The sequence below is a fragment of the Microcaecilia unicolor genome, chromosome 5 (genome assembly GCF_901765095.1).
Source record: "Microcaecilia unicolor chromosome 5, aMicUni1.1, whole genome shotgun sequence".
In the NCBI taxonomy this organism is placed as follows: domain Eukaryota; kingdom Metazoa; phylum Chordata; class Amphibia; order Gymnophiona; family Siphonopidae; genus Microcaecilia; species Microcaecilia unicolor.
Genome location: NC_044035.1, coordinates 119,529,599 through 119,551,625, shown reverse-complemented (window position 1 = coordinate 119,551,625; position 22,027 = coordinate 119,529,599). Strand labels below are relative to the sequence as shown.

Here is a 22,027-nt window from a genome sequence, read left to right as displayed (position 1 = left end):
AGGTGAAAGACAAAGTCCCTGTACCCATCTTCCCTTGAAACCGTTCAGCAGCTTTCTAGGCTCCCGAGGATGGTTCCCACTCCTTGCACTTCAGGGTTAGCAGCTTTGCTAGGCCAAGTCCTTTCTTTCAATAGTTAAGAAGATGCAGCAGGGAGGATGCTAAGTTATTTTAGTCCCCTTGCATGGGTGTTATGGAACTGACCTGGGAATCTGAGCCAACCTTCCTGGTCCTCTTGCATAAAGGTTCTTCGGCTTTGGATCTGAACCAAAGACAGGGTCCCCCTCCACCCCCTTTGAGATGGGCATTTACACTAGGGAAAGGGAAGGGAAATGGGACTTGATATACTGCCTTTCTGAGGTTTTTGCAACTACATTCAAAGCAGTTTACATGTATTCAGGTACTTATTTTGTACCAGGGGCAATGGAGGGTTAAGTGACTTGCCCTGAGTCACAAGGAGCTGCAGTGGGAATTGAACTCAGTTCCCCAGGATACTCCTCCACTAGTAACATTCCATGTAGAAGCCTGCCCTTGCAGATCAGCAATGCGGCCGCGCAGGCTTCTGTTTCTGTGAGTCTGACGTCCTGCACGTTCGTGCAGGACGTCAGACTCACAGAAACAGAAGCCTGCGCGGCCGCGTTGCTGATCTGCAAGGGCAGGCTTCTACATGGAATGTTGGTACTATTTGAGATTCTACATGGAATGTTGCTATTCCACTAGCAACATTCCATGTAGAATCTCAAATAGTACCAACATTCCATGTAGAATCTCAAATAGTAGCAACAGAATCTCCAACAGTAGCAACATTCCAAGTAGAATCTCCAATAGTAGCAACAGAATCTCAACATTCCATTTAGAATCTCAAATAGGGAAAGGGAAATGGGATGATATACCGCCTTTCTGAGGTTTTTGCAACTACATTCAAAGCAGTTTACATGTATTCAGGTACTTATTTTGTACCAGGGGCAATGGAGGGTTAAGTGACTTGCCCACAAGGAGCTGCAGTGGGAATCAAACTCAGTTCCCCAGGATCAAAGTCCACTGCACTAACCACTAGGCTACTCCTCCCACCACAGATTTTCCCCTCCAAGGGATGTATCCTCCCACTGTTCTAGTCAGGATGGACGACATAACATTTGCTCTAGAAATTGTGGGGTTAGGAAAAGGTCAGAACTTCTTTAATCTGGTAGAGCAACTAAACGTTCCAGCACTGCTCAACAGGCAGAACATCTTTTTAGACTTATTTCAATCTTTGTTTCACTGCACTGCTTGCATGGCTTTGGAATTCTGATTTCTCTAGAGGGAAGCCCAGGCCTGCAGTGGGACAAAAGCAGGGCGGGACTGGAGTTTAGTGTTTTTTGGGTAGACCCAGGAAAGTCCTCAGTGGATAAAGCAGTCCAAGTGCTGTTTGCTGCCTGTGAGCACTGCACACCATCTTTCCTTATTGTGGAGATTGACATTAAGTATTCTTTTTACTCCCTGATTACATTAGTCGTAAATTGCTTCTAGCTGTTGGAAGACTTTTAAATTCGATTTTCTGCTCTAAAGAACCAGTTAAAGAACAGCAGGTAGGGTACCTTGCTTCTGGACAACCAGTTCCCTTTTATTGTAATGGATTTTTGTTTGGTGTAAAACCATTAATGTGTTATGGAGATACAGTGCAATCTATCACTGCAGGGGGTGCAGGACGTGTGCTTTTTCTTGGCCTGTGTAGAGAAGCAAGCAGCATCTTTATTTTATCAAGTGAATGCTGAAACTGCCAACATTACCCGAGATTGCCGATGTTAATTTTAGTGCAAATAGACATATTAGGAGAGTTCACAGATATGAAATGAAACTGTCTGGCAGGATATACTTCAAATGCATGCCATCAGCAGCTCTTTGAATGGGTAGAAACGATGCTTGAAGCTTAGTTAAAATACAGGGTCTGCATTATGGAATGGCAATTAGGGTAATTCCCTGGGTCCCCATGCTACGGGGGCCCCCCGAACCTGAAGGAGGCATAGCCTGCAGATGGGTTTTGGAGCTCCTTCCCCAGTTTTTGCACTGGGCTCTTGCATGTCTATCATTAGCCCTGCTAAATAACATGTTTGACCCACTGTTTTACAGACGGTATCACTGGCTTTACTTTTTTGTGTCTTCTATCAATTACCTCTCACCTCAGATTAATGTGAAGATCGTATTATCATGCTATTGTAATTAATCACAGTTTATATTTCTAGTTTGATTTTCCATAAAGTGCTCAAGGTAAATTACAACACAAAACCATGAAATATACTAAAAAGACTGGTAAATATATTCCAAAGAAGAGAATTCAATAATCACTATGATAAACTGCTGTTCTATAGTAATATGTCACAACACTGTAAATCACTAAACAGGCAATATAACAAAATAATGAAATATGTACTTAAAATAAATGTTTGTGGTAAAAAGGAGAACCCTCAATTTATATAGACAGTATGGCACCCAATGTGCTCCATTGTGCTTCAATAACAGCGATTAAGAGACCCACTTTGGTCCCACCCGCTGAAGCAACTTTTACCAAAAATAAATTTATAACAATCTCCATTTTACATAGCATTGCACAAAATAATGAATCATGTTAAATGTAGTGTTGATGTGTCCAAAATATTTATAGTCTAAATTTGTCTTCTATTGAAAATTGAACGATAAACTTATCTCAACGATGCATATTGGATGGTCTAACAGACTATTACTTCACGGCTCAACGAGGTGCTCCATTTTGCATCATCCAGAAAGATAAAAGCTTGGCAAATGTGTTCCCATATAAAACATAAAATCATAACTTGAAACTGACATTATAAGAAACCTCTGATGTAATAATAATAATCAGTAAACCTAGAGCCCGATAATTAAATCAGCTGAGTGGGGGATATTTAGCAGCACTTATTTGGCCCTTGCTGCTGAATATCCCCCTGACCACCACTGCACTGTCCATGTAGTACGGGCGAGTCTGGAAACAAAGTCATGGTGGAGCTGGGAGTTATGTAGGCATGGGTAATATTCAATGCTAGTGCCTGCTTAACTAAGCAGGCAAGCAGGATGGCATAAATAGCATTCCTATGTTTGACTAGTTATCACTGTTCCCACTAAGCTGAGTGGAATCTTCCGCCTACAGTCCTGCCAGTACGGGAGTGCTGCTTCCCAATCACATTTTCAATAGTGAGGCGCAGGACTCTAGGGGGTCCTTCTACTAAGGTGCACCCAAAAATGGCCTGCGCTGGTGTAGATGCGTGTATTGGATGCGAGCAGGTCCATTTCTCAGCGCATCTGCAAAAAAGACCTTTTCTTTTGGCTGAAAATGGACGTGCCATGATTGAAGGGTTTTAGAAGGAGCCCAGGTGCCATGATTGAAGGGTTCTAGAAGGAGCCCTGGTGCCATGATTGAAGGGTTCTAGAAGGAGCCCTAGTGCCATGATTGATGGGTTCTAGAAGGAGCCCTGGTGCCGTGATTGAAGGGTTCTAGAAGGAGCCCTGGTGCCTTGATTGAAGGGTTCTAGAAGGAGCCCTGGTGCCATGATTGAAGGGTTCTAGAAGGAGCCCTGGTACAGGGCTCACTACTGAGGATCGTCACTAGAGAGGGAGGGGAGATTATTTGGGGGGGGGGGGGGGGTGAAAGAATTCCAGTGTACTTGTGAATGAAGGTTGGTGGTGACAAATCTCAGATTCAGCCATGATTGAGCTGTAGACTCAAACGGGCAGGAGGAAAACTGCTAAGCCCCCCTCAAAATAAAAAAAAAGAGTTAAGGTCACCATTTTCATTGGCCTGCACGTTGCCTTTTAAGGCTTAGCTATCCGTTTGTATATGCAAGCAACACATAAAAAGGGTAAGACTGCACTCGTATCTTGTTTTTTGCTTAATTATTGATGTGCTGGAAGGTTTTGAGTTTGTGGAGAGCTAGATCAATACATTTTAAATTTGTCAGTTGTTGTGAATTAATCAGGTGTTTCAGGCAGACCCAGGGGGAATTCAGTCCCCCTCATTCAGATGAAGAACTCATCCTTTGTCTCCATGGCAATTCCAACTTTACATTTTCAGCTAAACTGTTTCTCTGGTTATGAATGACTGAACACATTTAGTTGATAACTATTTTTCATTATCAGTGAATATGAAAATTCTAGGGTTTTATTTATTCCTCTTTTTAACTAAATGTTTTTTTTTAGAAGGTTTTTCACCCTCTCCTATGCTATTACTTATTTGGGCAGTATTTACGGTTTCCACACTTTTAATTTTCTATACATTGGATAAAGCTGAAATGTGACTATCCTTATGTAAATAATACTGTTTTGGGATTTAGAATGGTTCCAGTACTTGGCAGACTGAACCAGTTGAGTCTTTGCTAACAGATTTATTAGCCACAGCTGAACAGGCAGGAAAGCCTTAATTACACCTTTCCAAGTTAATAACTCAGGTGTGCCTAGTTATGTTCAAGTAAGTATGATTAGAGGTTCAAGACAGTTACAGGATCTACTGTATGAGGTCATTCTGTGCCAACAGTGAGACTGATGCAGACTGAGACATTATATATTTGACATTTCTTTATTTTTTAGACTATTGTACAGATATAGAGGGCAGTAAGGGTTTGGCAGTCAGTGTGTTGATAGTAACAATGTTATGTAATTATATTCCCATCAGACAGCTCACAAGTGCTTGGGAGTGGGGTGGGGGAGAAAATATAGCTTTATATGTCACACTGGGCAGCCTTTTTCTTTCTTTTCCCCTTTTTCCTACTAACCCTGACAGCGGAATGGGTCACCATTAAAAAGAAACATCATTCTGGGGTAAAAGGTTGTATGGAAAAAGATGTAGGCAGTATTGGATTTGGAGCACCTGCTGCTGGTTTGGCTAGTGCATTATTTACTGATAAAGCTACCTTTCCAACAAAGGCTCTGGCCAGGCAATAAAACCTACAATGTAAATTGAATGTACTATGTAATGCGCAATTTCTAAAATCAAAGCAGAACATTGTACAAGCAGTAAAACAAATACAACAAAACAGACAAAATACAATTCTATAACTGGGGGGTGACCAGATTTACTCGCCTCTTGAACATGTAAATTTATAGACTTTCAGCAATTGCGCACAGAGGTGTTTACTGACCCACAAAGGCATTAGGTTGGCACCTAAGCACTATTCTGTAAGTAGCAAACCCTTGGATTCTGTATAGGTCACCCAAAGTTTCAGTGTACAGTTTTGGGCACAGATCCGTATGTAAACTAATTGGCTAAATAGGTGAGAATCAATTATTGGTGTTAACAAGCATTAATTGCCAGTCATTCATAGTTATGTGCAGATCTGCCTTACAGTGCTATTCTATAACCTATGTACCTAACTTATCTCATGTACAACTCCAAAGGGGGCACAGCCAGGAGAGGGGCAGGGGTAGGTCAGGGGCATTCACAGGATTTAGAAACACAGTAATAGAATACTGTCATTTCTGCAGCTGACTGCTATTAGTTGGGTGCAAGCCATTACACAGCCTTTGGCAGGCGTAAATACTTGTGCCCAAAGCTAGGCATGAAAATACACGTTATGTTTGTATTCTATAAAGGCTGTTCCACATGGAACAACCTGTATACAATACTAGCTTAGCGCAAATCATCCAGGCACCTAACTTTGGTTGAACTATACAACATGTAAATGCAAATGGATGTACACATGGATCAAACATCAATGGGGCTCCCAATCACATGTGTAACTTAGCTGCAATTACAGTTACAGTATTCTCTGTGTAAATGTAAGGTGCGCTGATACAGGGTTATGCTGGTATTCTGTAATAGAATCTGGGCGGCCAGATGCCAAGGAATAGGCTCTCATCTTGCATCCTTGGGTTGCCTAACTGGAGATGCCCAGTGATAGAATTACTTCCAAAATTTCTACCAGAACCATGATAAATAAAATGATAAATGTTAGGTGATTCAGCAGACGCCTTTCTACTGTCAAATTACCTTGAGGTACTAATAAAAAAGACATCAGCCAAATCCAAATCATTTTACAAATCTGAGACTGAGTTTATTGGATAGCCTGCAAACATTTGTGCACATGACTTTCTGTGGTGTTTTCCTACTACTAATCATTTCTGTAGCTTTACTAGACGTTGCAGTGCTGTATACATTATATGCAGGTACTTTCTCTGTCCCTAGAGGGTTCACAATCTAAGTTTTTGTACCTGGGGCAACAGAAGGTTAAGTGACTTGCCCAAGGTCACAAGAAGCTACAGTGGGCATTGAACCCAGGTTGCTAGGATCAAAGCCCACTACATTAACCATCAGGCCACTCCTTCCCCTTTCCTACCTCACTCTTCTATTTCCTATCTGTTTCTTCCTAGGAATTTCACTAATCCTTCCAAATCACTTGAGTAGATCTTTGCTCTTTCAATTCCCAAGTTTACAGTTTCCATCTAGTATCATCCAAATGTATATTTCCCCTGTTCCTTCAAGTTGAATATTTTTACTCCTATAATTGTCTGTTGCCTATGTTCAACTTGTCTTTCTCACCACCACCTTGGGTGATTTTTGTTTCTCCAAAAAAGCAGTAAATAAATCCAAATAAATAAACAAGTGTGTCATGGTTTTTGTGTGTTCTACTTATCCATGAGCTTTTGAATGTGGTGACATTCTTTTTAGTTCTTGGCACATGTATTCCATCTTTTCTCACCAGCCCTTTTCATTGAATCAGACTGTGATTCGAGGAACTAAAGCCTTGTTGTCAACTTCACTCATGCAACTCTATATTTGTCTCCAGGATGAGTCTGTCCTTAGCTATGTCTTTACCCTTGACTGGAATGATAGACAAGATCACCACCTGGACCCCTGCTTCTTTCATCCAGACTTGCAGCGCCGCATAACCTGTTCCGATTTGATTTTGGATCCTACCCTGCAGTATTGTTGATTTCTACATAGAGGAGCAGTATGGGGTAGTTGATACAAAGCGTGATAAATTTTGGCGACTTTTTTCTTCTAACTCGGATTCAAGCTCCTGGCAGATAGCATTCTTCTGAGAACTGCATGTCTAATCTGCAGATAGGACTTTCTTCCTCCTAATCCCCACCAACAGCCCTTTTCCTTTCTGTCATAGTCTCTGGACTGCTCTGGCTTCCAATCTTCTATACGTTGTGTCTCTTCTTCCTCTAGTGATTCAGGATCTGCATATAGGTTCCATAAATGAAAGGAACACAGGGATCATTGGCATTTTGTTGCTAGAAGTGGCTGTTTTGCAGTTTTCATGTACATGAGATATACTGTCTTTCTTCTCCCCTGATTTTTTTGTTGTCCTCTCTAACTGGCTTCTCAAGAACATTGAGGTCTCTGTGTAAAATATTTCAATAAAACTTTCACCAACTTAGATTCTCCTCAGCTAGGTCACCTCCTTCTGCAATGCTATTACCTGATGGATTTCACCAGATGGCATCATTCCTTATTGTGCACACAATACTTAAAAGGAAATAAATAAATGATACAATCAACACTGTAACCTATTGAACTTTGTAAGTCTATGTGCTTTGAAAATGAGCCTGTTAATAATTGAAAAATTAAATAATTAAAACATTATTAAATATAACAAAAATATATATTTTTTCAAATGAATAAGTAATCTGGTGTGATTTCATATATCAATCCAGGTTTTTTTTGTATCATTCTTTATTGCGCTCAGGTTGAGATTCATTATTGGAATGGACGTGCTTGTGGTTGGATCGGTGGTATATCAAATTAATACACCTAAACCTGAACTATCCTGTTTAGGTTGACCAGCTTCAGCAAGAATCCCACAGGTGGAGGCAAAGTACACTTCAACAGTGGTGATAGCCTGAAAGCTAACTATTTATTGGATTTAATGGACAAATTGCCAGCATCTATATATGTATTATAGCAACAGTCCTGACATCAGGTTTTCAATGATCATGGCCAAGATTTCAGAATTCCAAAGCAGCATAATTCTAAAAGAAAACAATTAAAATATACGGTATATATTAATGCATGATATAGAAGGTTCTCACATATAGCTAGATTTGTTTTTTCTTTTTTTAGTATGAAAGCTGAGTGTATTGCACTTCAAAATATATAGAATTTAATGTTTTTTTGGACATTTCGATTTAATGGACAATTTGAATTTAACAGATACCTCTTCTCGCCATTTAGTCCATTAAAAAGAGGGTTGACTATTATATGTATCATTTGTGGGCCACCCAAATCACACTTGTGACTCATGCCCATTGAATTAGTACATTCTGGGTTTCAACATGCGTAATGGTGTCATTCCAAAATCCCCATTATATACATATAATTTTTGGGCCACCCAAACCACATCTTGACACGTGCTCATTGAATTAGTGCCAATCTACTTATATGAATGGTGCTATTTCCAGGTATATAAACCATGCAAGGCTTCTAAAATGACCTCCTTAGTGACATCTTTCATCTACCATGGGTGCTTGTGTTGAAATTCTTTCCTTTCATAGTAACATAAATAATAAAATAGTAGATGACGGCAGACAAAGACTTGTATTGTTCATCTAGTCTACTCGAGTAGATAAATTCATTACATAAAGGTATGAGGTGATACAATTTATCTTGATATGTTCATGCTATTTTCAGGGCATAGACCATAGAGGTCTGACCAGCACTGTCCTTGTTCTAAAACTTCTGAAGTTGTCACTGAAGCCCTTGAAAAGCTCCAGTCTAGCCCATCTGTATCTATCCAGGCCACGATCAGGGCACAGACCATAGAAGTCTGCCTAGCGCTGACTTTGCTTCCCAATTACCAGTGTTGGCACCTAGTTTCGACTCCTTCTAATCAGGATTCCTGTGTGTTTACCCACGCATTTCTGAATTCAGTTATGGTGTTCATTTCCACCACCTGCCACAGGAGAGCATTTCAAGTATTGGTGAAAAATACTTCCTGACGTTATTCCTGAATTGGCCCCCCTTTAACTTCAATTCATCTCCTCTAGTTCTACCACCTTCCCATTTCTGGAAGAGGTTTGTTTGTGGATTAATACTTTTCTGTAAGAAGTAGTGGTCAGTTTGTTTTTGATATATAGCTAAGCTATAATAGCCAAATACTTAATGCTCCAGAAAAACTGCCACAGTACCCCTTTGAACTCTCTACTCTGCAATCCTATGTCATTTTTCGCTCTGTGTATATGGGTTTTAGTCCATGCTGTGGGATGATAATGACAGTTTGTAATATTTCAGAAACTGTGCTATGTTTTAGTCCCATTCAGCGTAATATTTTAAATATATGTTAAAAGAAAATAACCATTTGGTTGTCTTATAATATTGGTTTCTGTGCTTGCTGGCTAATCTAATATTCACATTATTTTCCTTGCTTTACCCGTGACATATGTTTTGGCTGCAGGCATTGAGGGTTTCTCAGAATGTCCCTGTTGTCACACTTTTCGTTCTTCTGATTTAGCAGTATCAGAGCTGCTGCTGGAAACAGGACCAGCACGGCTAAAATGATTCACCATTTTAATGTGTAAAATATGCAGACTGAATTAATGACAAGAAAGTGAAAAATGTGGTAAAAAGAGTGTGCTGTTATTGAAACTTGAGGGCAGAGAGAACCTCACTATGTGCCAAGAAGGAAAGCTGATTTTGCAGACTTATTTATTTCTTTTATTATGGAATTATACTGTTTCTATGCCAACTGATGTGCTGCTTGAGATGAATGTGATAGTTTGCTGTGATAGAATGCTGTCCTGAAGAAACTCGCATATAACTCTCCTTCTCTGTCCTCCTTACACACACACACACACACACACGTTCACCCACACACATACTAATAGGCATAAGCATTAGAAGACAAAGATGTTTCAGAGCAAAACTGATTATTGCATCCCAAAATAGTTTAAAGACCAGCTGATTGGCTTGCTATTAATGTTATATGTGATTGTGCCGAGAATTTCTTTCACAGGTACCACATATGACAGTATCAGCCATCAAATGCTGATCCGAAAATCTGTGCTAAGATGGACTACCTGCTAGTCCTCCACTGTATTAATTCTATTTATGTATTTATTTATTGTAGTCTTGTTATACTGCCATTCTGTATGCAATCAAATCAGTTTATGCGTCCAATATAAAAATTAAAAATACTTATAGTAAAGAAGAGAACCACTTAAAAATGTTGCAGAGCTCCTCAATCATGCGTTTTAACGCTACACTCCTCTTTATGTTTATTTGAAATTTGCTATACTGCCTTAACTAGCTAGCAGATTTAGGCAGTTTATAATCTAAAATCATAATAATAAAAAAGAAGCAATATGAACAAGAAAGGGTAAATCATTGGTTCAGATGCATTCAACCCAATAGGACAGAGAGGCTAGGGAAGAAAATAGGAGGGGGAAGGAAGGAAGACAGAGTAGGATGAGAAGGACACTGGAAGAGATAGTGATGCTAGCAGCAAATATTCCTATGTCAAGTTGTAAGCTTGGTGAAAGAGCCAAAATTTTATGGCAGATTTAAAATTTTTGAATAACAATTCTGCATGGATACCAAGGGGAAGAGAATTCCAATAGAAAGGGGCTGTGAAATAAAAAGCATGAAGTCTAGTGGATTCAAGCATGGCAAGTCTGGGATTGGAAAGAACCAGACGGTAATCACTGATAGAGATGGATGGGAAGTATGCAATGGAAAGATTCAGTAAGTAATATGGCAGGCCCATCCTGAAGGCCTTGAAAGTAAGTGTCAATAGCCTGTAGAGGATTGGTTACTCAATAAGGAGCCAATGGTGTTCTTAGAGTAAGGGAGAAACATGCGTGACGCAGTAACCTAATAACAATATTCTGAAGGGATTGTGGTCTTTTAAAGATAGTATGAGAAGATCCTAGATAGATTATGTTGCAGTAGTCAATTGTTGTAACTAACAGAGAAGGAATTAGTGAAAAGTATCATGATCAAAAGTATCATGATCAAAGTGAGTGCAGTTGCCAAAGATAGATTGGATATTTGTAAAGAGAAAGTAAGTTGAGAAGGGTAATTCTTAAGTGTTGGAAAGAGTCGACAGGTAAGATGTGATTTCCAAAGAGGTTCAAAGAGATACTTGGGGTTGGAAGGCCACCAATGAACCAGCAAACTACTGTCTTTTACTTATTCAAGACCATTCGGCACTCCAAAAGCCAACTGTGGACTAAATTAAGACAGTCTTGAAGAGGATGAAGTGGATTAGCGGACAAGAGTAAGAGAATGTCATCCATAGAAAAGTTGAAGTAAGTGCCAGAAGTTTGGATGATTGCAGTGAGAGGGCTTATAAACAGGTTAAAAAGAAGAGGGGCCAGAATCAAATCTTGTAGAACTCCACAGGTCAAAGGATGAGGGGAAGCAGTAGAAAGAGTGGTCTGTGGAAAAGAAGACAACTAAGCAAGCATAGAACCTGGCAGTCCTACTAATGCAAGCTGAGATAGTAGAAGAGGGTGATTTACCAGATCAAAAGCTGCAGAGAGATCAAGGGAAACAGTTAGAACAATATTATGCATGCCAGGGTGGAAATAGATCTTGCTAAGAAGTGTAGTGAGAACTGTTTCAATACTGAAATGGGCTCAGAAATCGGACTGTTTGGGATGAAAGATATCTTTGAAAGATAATTGGGTGTAAGCTATTTTTTCCAGTACCTTTGAGAAAAAAATATAGATTTGACACTGGTCGATAATGAGCTGGGATTTGGGGATCCAAAGAGGGCTTCTTAAGAATAGGACTCACTATGGCAGATTTCCAAGAGTCTGGAACCTGTCCAGAAGAGAGTTGTAACTCAGAGATTTTTAACCACAAAAATGAGAATGGATCAAGCGGACATGATGTAATTCTCATTCCTGAGAATGTCTTAATAAGGGATTGAAGAGTTTGAAGTCGGAATGAAGACTAAGAGGGTGTGTCACACAGAAGGGCTGATGGCTGTAATGGAGAAAATTATGAGGGTGTAGTAGAATGCATCGCTGAGCTTGGCTTTAAATAAGAAAAGGGCAGACTCTAATTTAGTTTTCTTCCACCTGCATTCAGCTTTACACAGTTGGCTCTTCTGTAGCTGTAAGCCGCTGTAGTACCATGGCTTTTTATTGTGAGAACAGGAAGTTCTAGACAGTGTTAGAGGGGCAACCTGATCCAAGGTAGTAGTGTAGAATGAAAACAGCGGGCTGTTCATCAAGGATCAGGAGGTCAGGGGAAAAAGAAAGAATAGATGGAGATAAAGCAGGTCAATCTGAAAGAGATGTCTGGTACATTTTGGGGAAATTGAGGTAGCAGATAAGGATACGGAAGGTGAGATGGAGAAATGGATAATAAAATGATTGGCCCACGGAATCTTAGTAGAAAACAAAGAGGACGGTAAAATAACAGAGTCTATGGGAGAAAGAATTAGATCCAAGGTACGTCCATCTTGATGACTGGAAAAGATACTCACTGAAAAAGTTTGAGTTCTGATAGGAGCAATAGAAAGTTTCTAGAGTGAGGGAGAGATGGGACATCAACCTTAATATTAAAGTCTCCTAGAATGATGTTATTAGCATAGTGAATAGTTGCATCCGTGATTAGAAACAGGAATCCCACTGGGCTTGAGTCAATGATGGTGGATGAATAGAAGAGTAAGAGTACAAGGGAGTATGGGGTGCAAATTTGGACAGCTAGGGCTTCAAGATATGGGGACAAAAAGGTGAGCTCAGCAACCTATAATTTGATCGAATAAAAGATAGCCAAACCACCACCACATCTGGAAGGCCTAGATAAAGAGATAACATTATAGCCACCAGGGAGACATTCAAATAGGTAGCTTTCTTTGCTGTTTTCCATCCATGTTTTTGTTGAACAAAGAATTTCTAGACCTGCAGAATTTATGAGATCATTCACCAAGGCAGTTTAGGAGACCAATAAGAATAGGTTTATTTTCATATTGGGAAATCCCAGGGAGGGATAAAATCGGTGAGAGAAAACCTGAGGAGGCAGATGTAGCCTTGGAAAAAATTCCAGGTGATTACCAGTGAGTAACAGGAGTTGGAGGGTGCAGAGAGACTTCCTGGTAGTAAACGGTATAAGAGCAGTGTGAGACAGAAATAAACAAGTAGGTGAGGGACCATGGTATTCTAGTGTGACTTGCCTATGAGAGCAAAAGGGCTGGTAAATATATACAGAAGTCACATTCTCAAATGCAGAAATAATTTAAAAAAATGCTATTTAAGCCCTCTCTCAAATTTTAGCAGACTAGGTTCGAGCCTAAGAAAATAAAAGAATTTCAGAAAGCAGGAGCTAAAAAGTAAAATGCTCAGTGACAAGTGCTCTCATACTGAGCTACAGTTGGTGTAGAGGAATCTCAAGGATCCAAACTGCCCAAACTGCCCAGATGACCACCGGAGGGAATTGGGAAAGACTTCCCCTGACTCCCCCAGTGATCACTAACCCCCTCCCACCAAAAAAAAAAGAACTTTCAAAACGTTTTTTTGCCAGCCTCTATGCCAGCCTCAAATGTCATACCCAGCTCCATGACAGCAGTATGCAGGTCCCTGGAGCAGTTTTTAGTGGGTGCAGTGCACTTCAGGCAGGTGGACCCAGGCCCATCCCTCCCTACCTGTTACAGTTGTGGTGGTAAATGGGAGCCCTCCAAACCCCCCGAAAACCCACTGCACCCACATGTACCTGTAGGTGCCCCCCTTCACCCATAAGTGCTATAGTAATGGTGTAGAGTTGTGGGGAGTAGGTTTGGGGGAGATTTGGGGGGCTCAGCACCCAAGGTAAGGGAGCTATGCACCTGGGAGGTATTTTGTTTTTTTTTTTAATTTTTAAAAGTGCCCCCTAGGGTGCTCGGTTGGTGTCCTGGCATGTGAGGGGGACCAGTGCACTATGAATCTTGGCCCCTCCCACGGCCAAATGCCTTGGATTTGTTTGTTTTTGAGATGGCCGGCTTCGGTTTCCATTATCGCTGAAAACCGATGCTGACCATCTCAAATCCGCCCAAATCCTAGGCATTTGGCTGGCACCAACCGTATTATCGAAATCAAAAGATGGACACCCATCTTTTTCGATAATACGGTCTGTCCTGCCCCTTTGCACCCCTGTCCTCGGAGATGGGCGGCCATGGAGATGGGCATCCCCGTTCGATTATCCCCCTCAAAGTCAACATGGATTTAGTGCAGGGAAATCTTGCCTCACCAATCTACTACATTTCTTTGAAGGGGTGAACAAACATGTGGATAAAGGTGAGCCGGTTGATATTGTGTATCTGGATTTTCAGAAGGCGTTTGACAAAGTACCTCATGAAAGACTCCAGAGGAAATTGGAGAGTCATGGGATAGGAGGTAGTGTTCTATTGTGGATTAAAAACTGGTTAAAAGATAGAAAACAGAGAGTAGGGTTCTCCAGGGGTCTGTGTTGGGACTGCTGCTTTTTAACATATTTATAAATGACCTAGAGATGGGAGTAACTAGTAAGGTAATTAAATTTGCTGATGACACAAAGTTATTCAAAGTCGTTAAATCGCGGGAGGATTGTAAAAGATTACAAGAGGACCTTAGGAGACTGGGCATCTAAATGGCAGATGACGTTTAATGTGAGCAAGTGCAAAGTGATGCATGTGGAAAAGAGGAACCCACATTATAGCTACGTCATGCAAGGTTCCACTTTAGGAGTCACAGACCAAGAAAGGGATCTAGGTGTCGTCGTTGATGATACGTTGAAACCTTCTGCTCAGTGTGGTGCTGTGGCTAAGAAAGGAAATAGAATGTTCGGTACTATTAGGAAAGGAATGGAAAACAAAAATGAGGATGTTATAATGCCTTTGTATCACTCCAGGGTGCGACCGCACCTCGAATATTGTGTTCAATACTGGTCGCTGCATCTCAAAAAAGATATAGTGGAATTAGAAAAGGTGCAGAGAAGGGTGACGAAAATGATAAAGGGGATGGGACAACTTCCCTATGAGGAAAGGCTAAAGCGACTAGGGCTCTTCAGCATGGAGAAAAGGTGGCTGAGGGGAGATATGATTGAGGTCTATAAAATAATGAGTGGAGTTGAACGGGTAGATGTGAAACGTCTGTTTACGCTTTCCAAAAATACTAGATCTAGGGGGCATGCGATGAAGCTACAATGTAGTAAATTTAAAATGAATTGGAGAAAATGTTTCTTCACTCATCGTGTAATTAAACTCTGGAATTCATTGCCAGAGAATGTGGTAAAGGCGGTTAGCTTAGTGGAGTTTAAAAAAGGTTTGGACGGCTACCTAAAGGAAAAGTCCATATAGACCATTATAAAATGCTTTGTACTTTTTTGGGATCTTGCCAGGTATTTGTGACCTGGATTGGCCACTGTTGGAAACAGGATGCTGGGCTTGATGGACCTTAGGTCTTTCCCAGTATGGCAATACTTATGTACTTATGATAACTACTATTCTTAATTTAAAAAAAACCTCTCAAGGTGAGGTAGAACTCAACAACATAGTATATATCCAGTTAAAGAGAACCATGTGCTGGAATTTCAATGATTCAGGTTCCAATCACAAAGCCCTATGGATGTGAATTGATAAGATTAGCTTCTTAGTGCTGTACTGCACTCCCAAAGAGATTACTGAACCTTTCTAAGCTCTAATTGATCTGGTAATTGATCTTTTAGCTTCTTTATACTATGAACTGATGATGCTTCTGGGAGATCGGCTTCTAAGATTCTAAGCTTCATTCAAGATTGGGTTTTTCTCAGAGCACTGCAGGTTGTATTTCAGGTGTTTTATTTTTAAATGACTTAGTGCAGGAGTGTCAAACTGTAATCCTGAAGGGACATGGACTTGAATCTCTTATGGTGTATTCTCTTAAAATGTGCCCAGTGCTATAGAATTTGGGGAATCTGCACCCAGTCTGTGCACTGGGATTTACATCTGGTTTCAGCTGATCTGGGCACGGATTCCTTGTTATGTTCTATTCTATAAAGTGTGTTTAACCTGAAGTGCCTTTTATAAAACACCGTTCAGCACTGATTTTTTCCAGCGTCATATACTGCATCCAGACCTAAGTGTTTGAGGCCTCTTTTATCAAGCCGCGCTAGTGGTTCCTTTTCGGCAATGCCGACGGAGCCCATTCAAAGTGAATTTCCCTTCCGGAAATCACTAAAAACCCATGTGTTCAAGCAAGCCTATCCTAATGACCAAAACTAATTCTGTGAATCCTACTACCCATCACATATCCAGGAGATAACGACAATGACCTTGACTATCTTTTCCACAAAAATTCCAAATGCTTATTCTGTAACCCATCCCCCTCCTGCCTCTTCTACCCTTTCTCACACCTCTCCTACTCCTTCACCCCTGTCCTTCTCTACCTACCTATCACTTTTGTTATTCTGTTATTCTTTATTTCTTTATTAATATCCTGTAATCCCTATTACTATGTAAGCCACATTGAGCCTGCTTTGAGTGGGAAAGCGTGGGGTACAAATGTAATAATAATAATAATTACCGTACAGGAAGCCACTAGCATGGCATGATAAAAGAGGCCCTTAATGCACTTGTTTTTATGATATATCCTGCTCTTTTATTTTGCTGTTTCATTGTGTCCATATATTTTTATATTTTGTTGGTGGTTCCCTTCTTATTGATATTGTATCATTAACCTGTATTTTAGTTTACCTTTTAGTCAGTTTTATTGTAATTGTTATTGATATTTATTGATGATGAGTTAGTAGTCTCTTTTTATTATTTGTTAATTTTGTTTTATTTTTAGATATTTATTGACACTTTTTGAAATTGATTTTTTGAATTTTTTCCTTTTTCTACATCTATTTTATAGTGTTCCTTCTTTTTTAAGATAAGGGGAATCAATGTTAAAACCCCTTTTGTGGCTAACCACTCATTTTCAGTTAGCGCCACTGGAAATGTCCGGTTAACGCCTAATGCAATGATGACGATTTTGGGGGTGTTCCTGGGGTGAAGTCATCACTTGGTCTGTTAAAAAGCTGCATCAATAGGACTGCATGAAAATAGTCCTATCTTTATACCTTGCCCCATAGCCGATTAAGCACTGAATATCACACTTATGTTTATGTTGATTTATTTATATCCTGCCTTATACCCAAGGCAGATAGTGCAACATGCACAATAGCAAAAAGGCAACAATACAGGGGCCCTTTTACAGAGCAGTGGTAAACCCAATGCGGGCTTACTGCTTGCTCTTCTGGGACTACCGCTGGCCCAACGCAGCCGTCAGTAGTCCTGCCCTGAGCGTGCCCCATTTCCGGGGGAAAAAGAAAACCCCTGGAAATGGCCTGCATGGCGATAACCCAGCAGTAATCAGGCATTGTCGCATGCAGACTGGTTACTGCCAGGTTAGTGCGGGAGCCCTTATTGCCACCTTAGTGGGTGGTGGTAAGGACTCCCTGCAGCATGGCCATGTGGTAAGAGTTCTTTTACAAAACCAAAAAAGTGGAATAGGGTAGGAATACTATCTTACACCAACAGGTACAAATCTTTTCTATTTGTACCTGTTGGTGTGAGATAGTATTCCTACCCTAATCAAGAGATATTTGCTCATGCGCTCCATCGTCAATCAGTATACAATTGTGCACTCACTGATCAACACCTGATGAAGGCTTTCTAAAGCCGAAACACGGACCGTGTAGGTAGGGTTACCATATGGCTCCAGAAAAAGGAGGATGGATTGAGCCAGCCGGGTTTTACTTCCATTGCTTTCCAAGCAATGGAAGTAAAACCCGGCTGGCTCAATTACTTCCATTGAAAGCAATGGAAGTAAAACCCGGCTGGCTCAATCCGTCCTCCTTTTTCTGGAGCCATATGGTAACCCTACGTGTAGGGTCCAAATAAAAATTTGATTTGGGAGCATCTTACCTTGGTGTTTGGACTGATCTCTTGAAGTTGGTTTCTTTTCCACTTTTTTTGTTTTGTTGGATTATTTGTGGAAATTGTGAACCCCTTTTTGTTTTTGCAAGAGTTCTTTTACCACATGGCCATGTGTGCTGGGGGCTTTTTTACCTGCTGCGGTAAAAAGGGCCCTGGCATGCAGGAAAAACGGTTCCTTTTTCCCGCAGCTTGGGAAAGGACCCCAGAAATCATAAATCAGTACAATAACAACAAATCAGCAGAAATACAAGAGCACCTGAAAGCACCATCGATCAGCACTTAGGGCCTCTTTTATCAAGCTGCACTAGAGGTCTCTATTGCTGCAATAACGACAAAGCCCATTCACTTTGAATGGGCTCTGTTGGCATTGCCGTGCAGGAGCTGCTAGCGTGACTTGATAAAAGAGGCCTGTGAGACCCTGGTGTAAATGAATGCGTGTAGATTTAGGCGCTAAAATATCAGCTAAGCATATTCTATCATCGGCGCCTAAATCTAGGTGCCAATTATATGCTTAGTTGGTGCTGATTTCATTGCCAACTTTTTTAGACGCCATATATATAATCTCCCATTTAGGAGTTCCGCGCATATCGTTATAGAATATGATGGGCGCGTAACTCCAAATTAAGGCTAAGTAATGCCGATAATTGATTGTTAGCAGCCAATTATTGGTGCTGATTGGTTGATTAATTAAGTTGCAAATTGACAATGCATGCTAATTTGCATGCAACTTTAGTCACCATATATAGAATCCAGGGGTTGAAGTGTAAGTTATGCAGAATCTTCTCCTTTAAATATGTTGATACATCTGTTGGTATTCTTCTGACATCAGAATTGCTGCAGTCTTTGCATAAATTCATTCATATTGAGCTGTGCAGCACTGGCAGATCAGTAGCTTTTTCTTGTGCTGTCGTGTTTTTTTATGGCTGAAAGAGACCAGTACTAGTGGGGCTCTTGTAATATGGAGCCTTTTCTGATGCAAACGTATTTGGCATTTATAGATAGTATTTCTTGGAGCAAATTCTTCTTTATTCACTGAAGCTGGTACTATTTAGCCCTTTCAAGTGTAAGTTTTGCTGAATCTGCCTGCTTTATGTTGATAAATCTGTTAGTAGTTTGCTGGCACCAGAATACTTGTATTCTCTCAAATAGCTTTTTGAGCTACAGGAACAGGCCCAACGCATTCCCTCTTCTCCTTCCCCGCACACATTAAAAATACCTTTGCTGGTGGGGAGGCTGATGCTCCACCAGCCAAAGAAATTTGGTGTCTGAGCCGCTCCCTCCTCCTTGTGCTGCTGCTGTAATAAGGAAGTCAGCGGCATGCTTCCAGCCATGGATGCTGGGACTCCCCGAGCATGCTGAGTTCTTGTGCAAACTGAGCATGTTTGAGGAGAAGTCCCAGTGTTGGCGGCTGGAGGCAGGCTGCTGACTTCATCATTACAGCAGCAGCACAAGGAGGAGGGGGGCAGCTTGACCATCAAATTGTTTTGACGGGTAGGGTTTCGGCATTCCCGCCAGCCATTTAACAGGGTGCTTCAGGTTTGGAGGGGGCCTGAGCCCAAAGTGGAGGGGGGGCAGGACCCAACCCCCCCCCATTGGCTATGTCAGTGCTATAACAGTATCTGCGTGTTAAGATGCCATTATAGAATGCTAGCATAAACCTGAATTGGCGTGCCTAAATTTAGGCACGATCATTTACACCAGGTCAATGGCAGACATAAATGGGTGCACCAGATTGCATCATGCATCATTCTATAAGCTGCATATGTATATTGGGGGACATGTCCACACCCCCTCACATGCTCTGCCCATATGTACACCCCCTTGAAGTTATGCATTATGGGCCAGACTCAGTAAATGGAGCTGAAAAGTAGGCACAGGAAAAATTCATGCTCAGCGCTATTCTATGAAGGGTGCTCCTTATAGAAAGTGCTTAGTGCGTATCCAGTGCCCTACTTTGGGTGTGAGGACTTTCACCAGCTGAATCCTGGTGTAAATCCTGGCACACAACTTGGGCGTGCAGCCCTCCAATTGCATAAAACTATGCATAATTCTATGGAACACCCTCGACACACCCATGCCCCTCCCATAGCCATGCCCCTTTCAGTTTGCATGCAAGTGGATTTGGGTGTGGATCTTTATAGAATTGCGTGCAGCCAGATCCACGTACAAATTAGAGCCCCTTAACGTCAGTAATTGATTGTTAATAGAGTATTAACTTATTTATTTGTGCCTGCTATTTTGGGTGCCATTTATAGAATCTGGGGGTATGGCACTTACATGCTATCTTATAGAATAGCGTATAATGCACATATACACCCAAGTGCTGCCTTTCTGTGCACTTATGCACACAAGCCCCAGTTATAGAACTGCTCTTTTTATTTTTGAAGCTTTTTGTTGGCGTGTTTGACACTGAGATAGCTTATTAGTATATTCTTTAAAGTAATACCTTTTTAAAAAAAATTTGGACACTGCTAATTTTAAGTAGAATATGTGGTATATGAAATACAATTGAACCTCTTTGCTCCTACTCTTTTTTCTTGATCTTCCTCTCCTTTTTCTTTTGTCTTTGTCTTTTTTTCTTTTCATATTTGATGTTGACCTAGTTTCATGAATGTATGAAGTTAATTATGATTTGAATATGATTTTAAATAATCTGGGAATATGAGTAACTTTATGAGGCGATTATATATAGATGGATTGTACACATGGAATTTACCAGACAGATATATATTTTTATTATCATACTATGTATACATTTTTAGACCGTTAATAATATATATAAAAATTCATTCGTCAAATGCTTAGCATTGTGACATTTTCTATGGATTTATAACCATATTTGTGATATTTGTATGTTTAGATCTTAATCAAATATTGTTGTTGAACACATTCTAAAATACCAGTTATAAAATATAAATTTCATATTTCAATTTTACTTTAAATTGTTAGAATTATGAGTATATTTATCAAACCTGTATTTCAATATACATTTTTTTTTATTTTTTTATTTATGTATTAGATATGTTTATATACATGTTTGTCCACAATTATATATTTTGACAAAAATATTTTAGAAATAATTGTTATATGACAATTGTGGTATTTGTAGTTTAGATTTTTTTATGTTCAACATCATTTTTTAACGGTATTTTAATAAAAACTTTTTAGACTCCTGAGGCAGGCCTGTGGCCGAAACACAGTACTGTGTCGAGTCTACAATAAAGTTTGCTTCGTGAATATCATCTCAGTCTCTATGTCCTGAAGTCATTGGTCCACTTCCCACTCTATTTCCTTGAATATGATTTTTACATTTTTGTTCTCACATATGTTCCTCTGTGTCTCTTATGTTTTTGGTGGGTTTACTGTGTTTATAGTCCACATTATTTATGATCAAATTGCCCCTGATGCAGGTATCTCTCACCAAAATTGCTGGGCTGCTGAACTATAATGTCACTGAACTTGTAGGTTTTATATCACTTGGGTTATTGATAGAATAAAGGCTTTGTTTCACTCAGCCAGCAACTTGGTCTATTTGCTGCTCCTTTGAAAACAATTCTCTTTTGTGCATTTTGAGATTGTTTCCCAGGTTGTTTGGACTGATCTTTAATGGTTGATTGGATTGTCCATTCCCCTTCAACTCAGAAGGTTGGAAAGAAATTAAGATAATAAACTAAGGTGGCTGGGAGGATTTGGCAAAGGAATTAACAGACCTTCCTTTTAAATTATTTGTGTTTTTCAACTTCACAATGGTTTTTCAATGGAATTTGGAGATTGAGAAAGCCATACATGTTATTGCCTCTCTAATAACTAAGGAGAGTCAGGGGAAAAATGTTCCTTGGTTAGCATCAAAGCTGAGAGAGACAAAAGCGTTGTAAAGGAGAACTGAATGGAATTAGCAGCAATCTTTTTTTGCCATTAAATAAGGGAAAATATCAACTGCTAAGGAAGGTTTATAATTCTGACACTGAAGCTGCCAAGATAAATTTATTCAAACACTCTTGCTACTGCAAAGAATAGACCTAAAAAGTTGTTTAAAATCTTGACTAGACATGTTATTGAAAGTCCACCCGGTTCTAGTTCTTTTGACTGTAATGAATTTGTTGGTGTTTTATGACATCAACTTTAGGTCTAAATAGACCTAACTCAACATTCATTGCTCGCCCTCTGCTTCTGAAACTCT

General features: G+C 40.2%; 1 protein-coding gene and 1 long non-coding RNA gene across 2 annotated transcripts in view; both read left to right on the top strand.

Moving 5' to 3' along the window:
- KCNMA1 (potassium calcium-activated channel subfamily M alpha 1) overlaps positions 1 to 22,027 on the top strand; it is a 1,310,561-nt gene that overhangs the window by 26,423 nt on the left and 1,262,111 nt on the right. The gene's annotated exons all lie outside the window — the stretch shown is intronic.
- Positions 1,481 to 17,587, top strand: LOC115470237. The gene is made up of 3 exons (XR_003942148.1): positions 1,481 to 1,492; positions 13,023 to 13,032; positions 17,508 to 17,587. It is a non-coding gene; the product is annotated as an uncharacterized LOC115470237 (long non-coding RNA).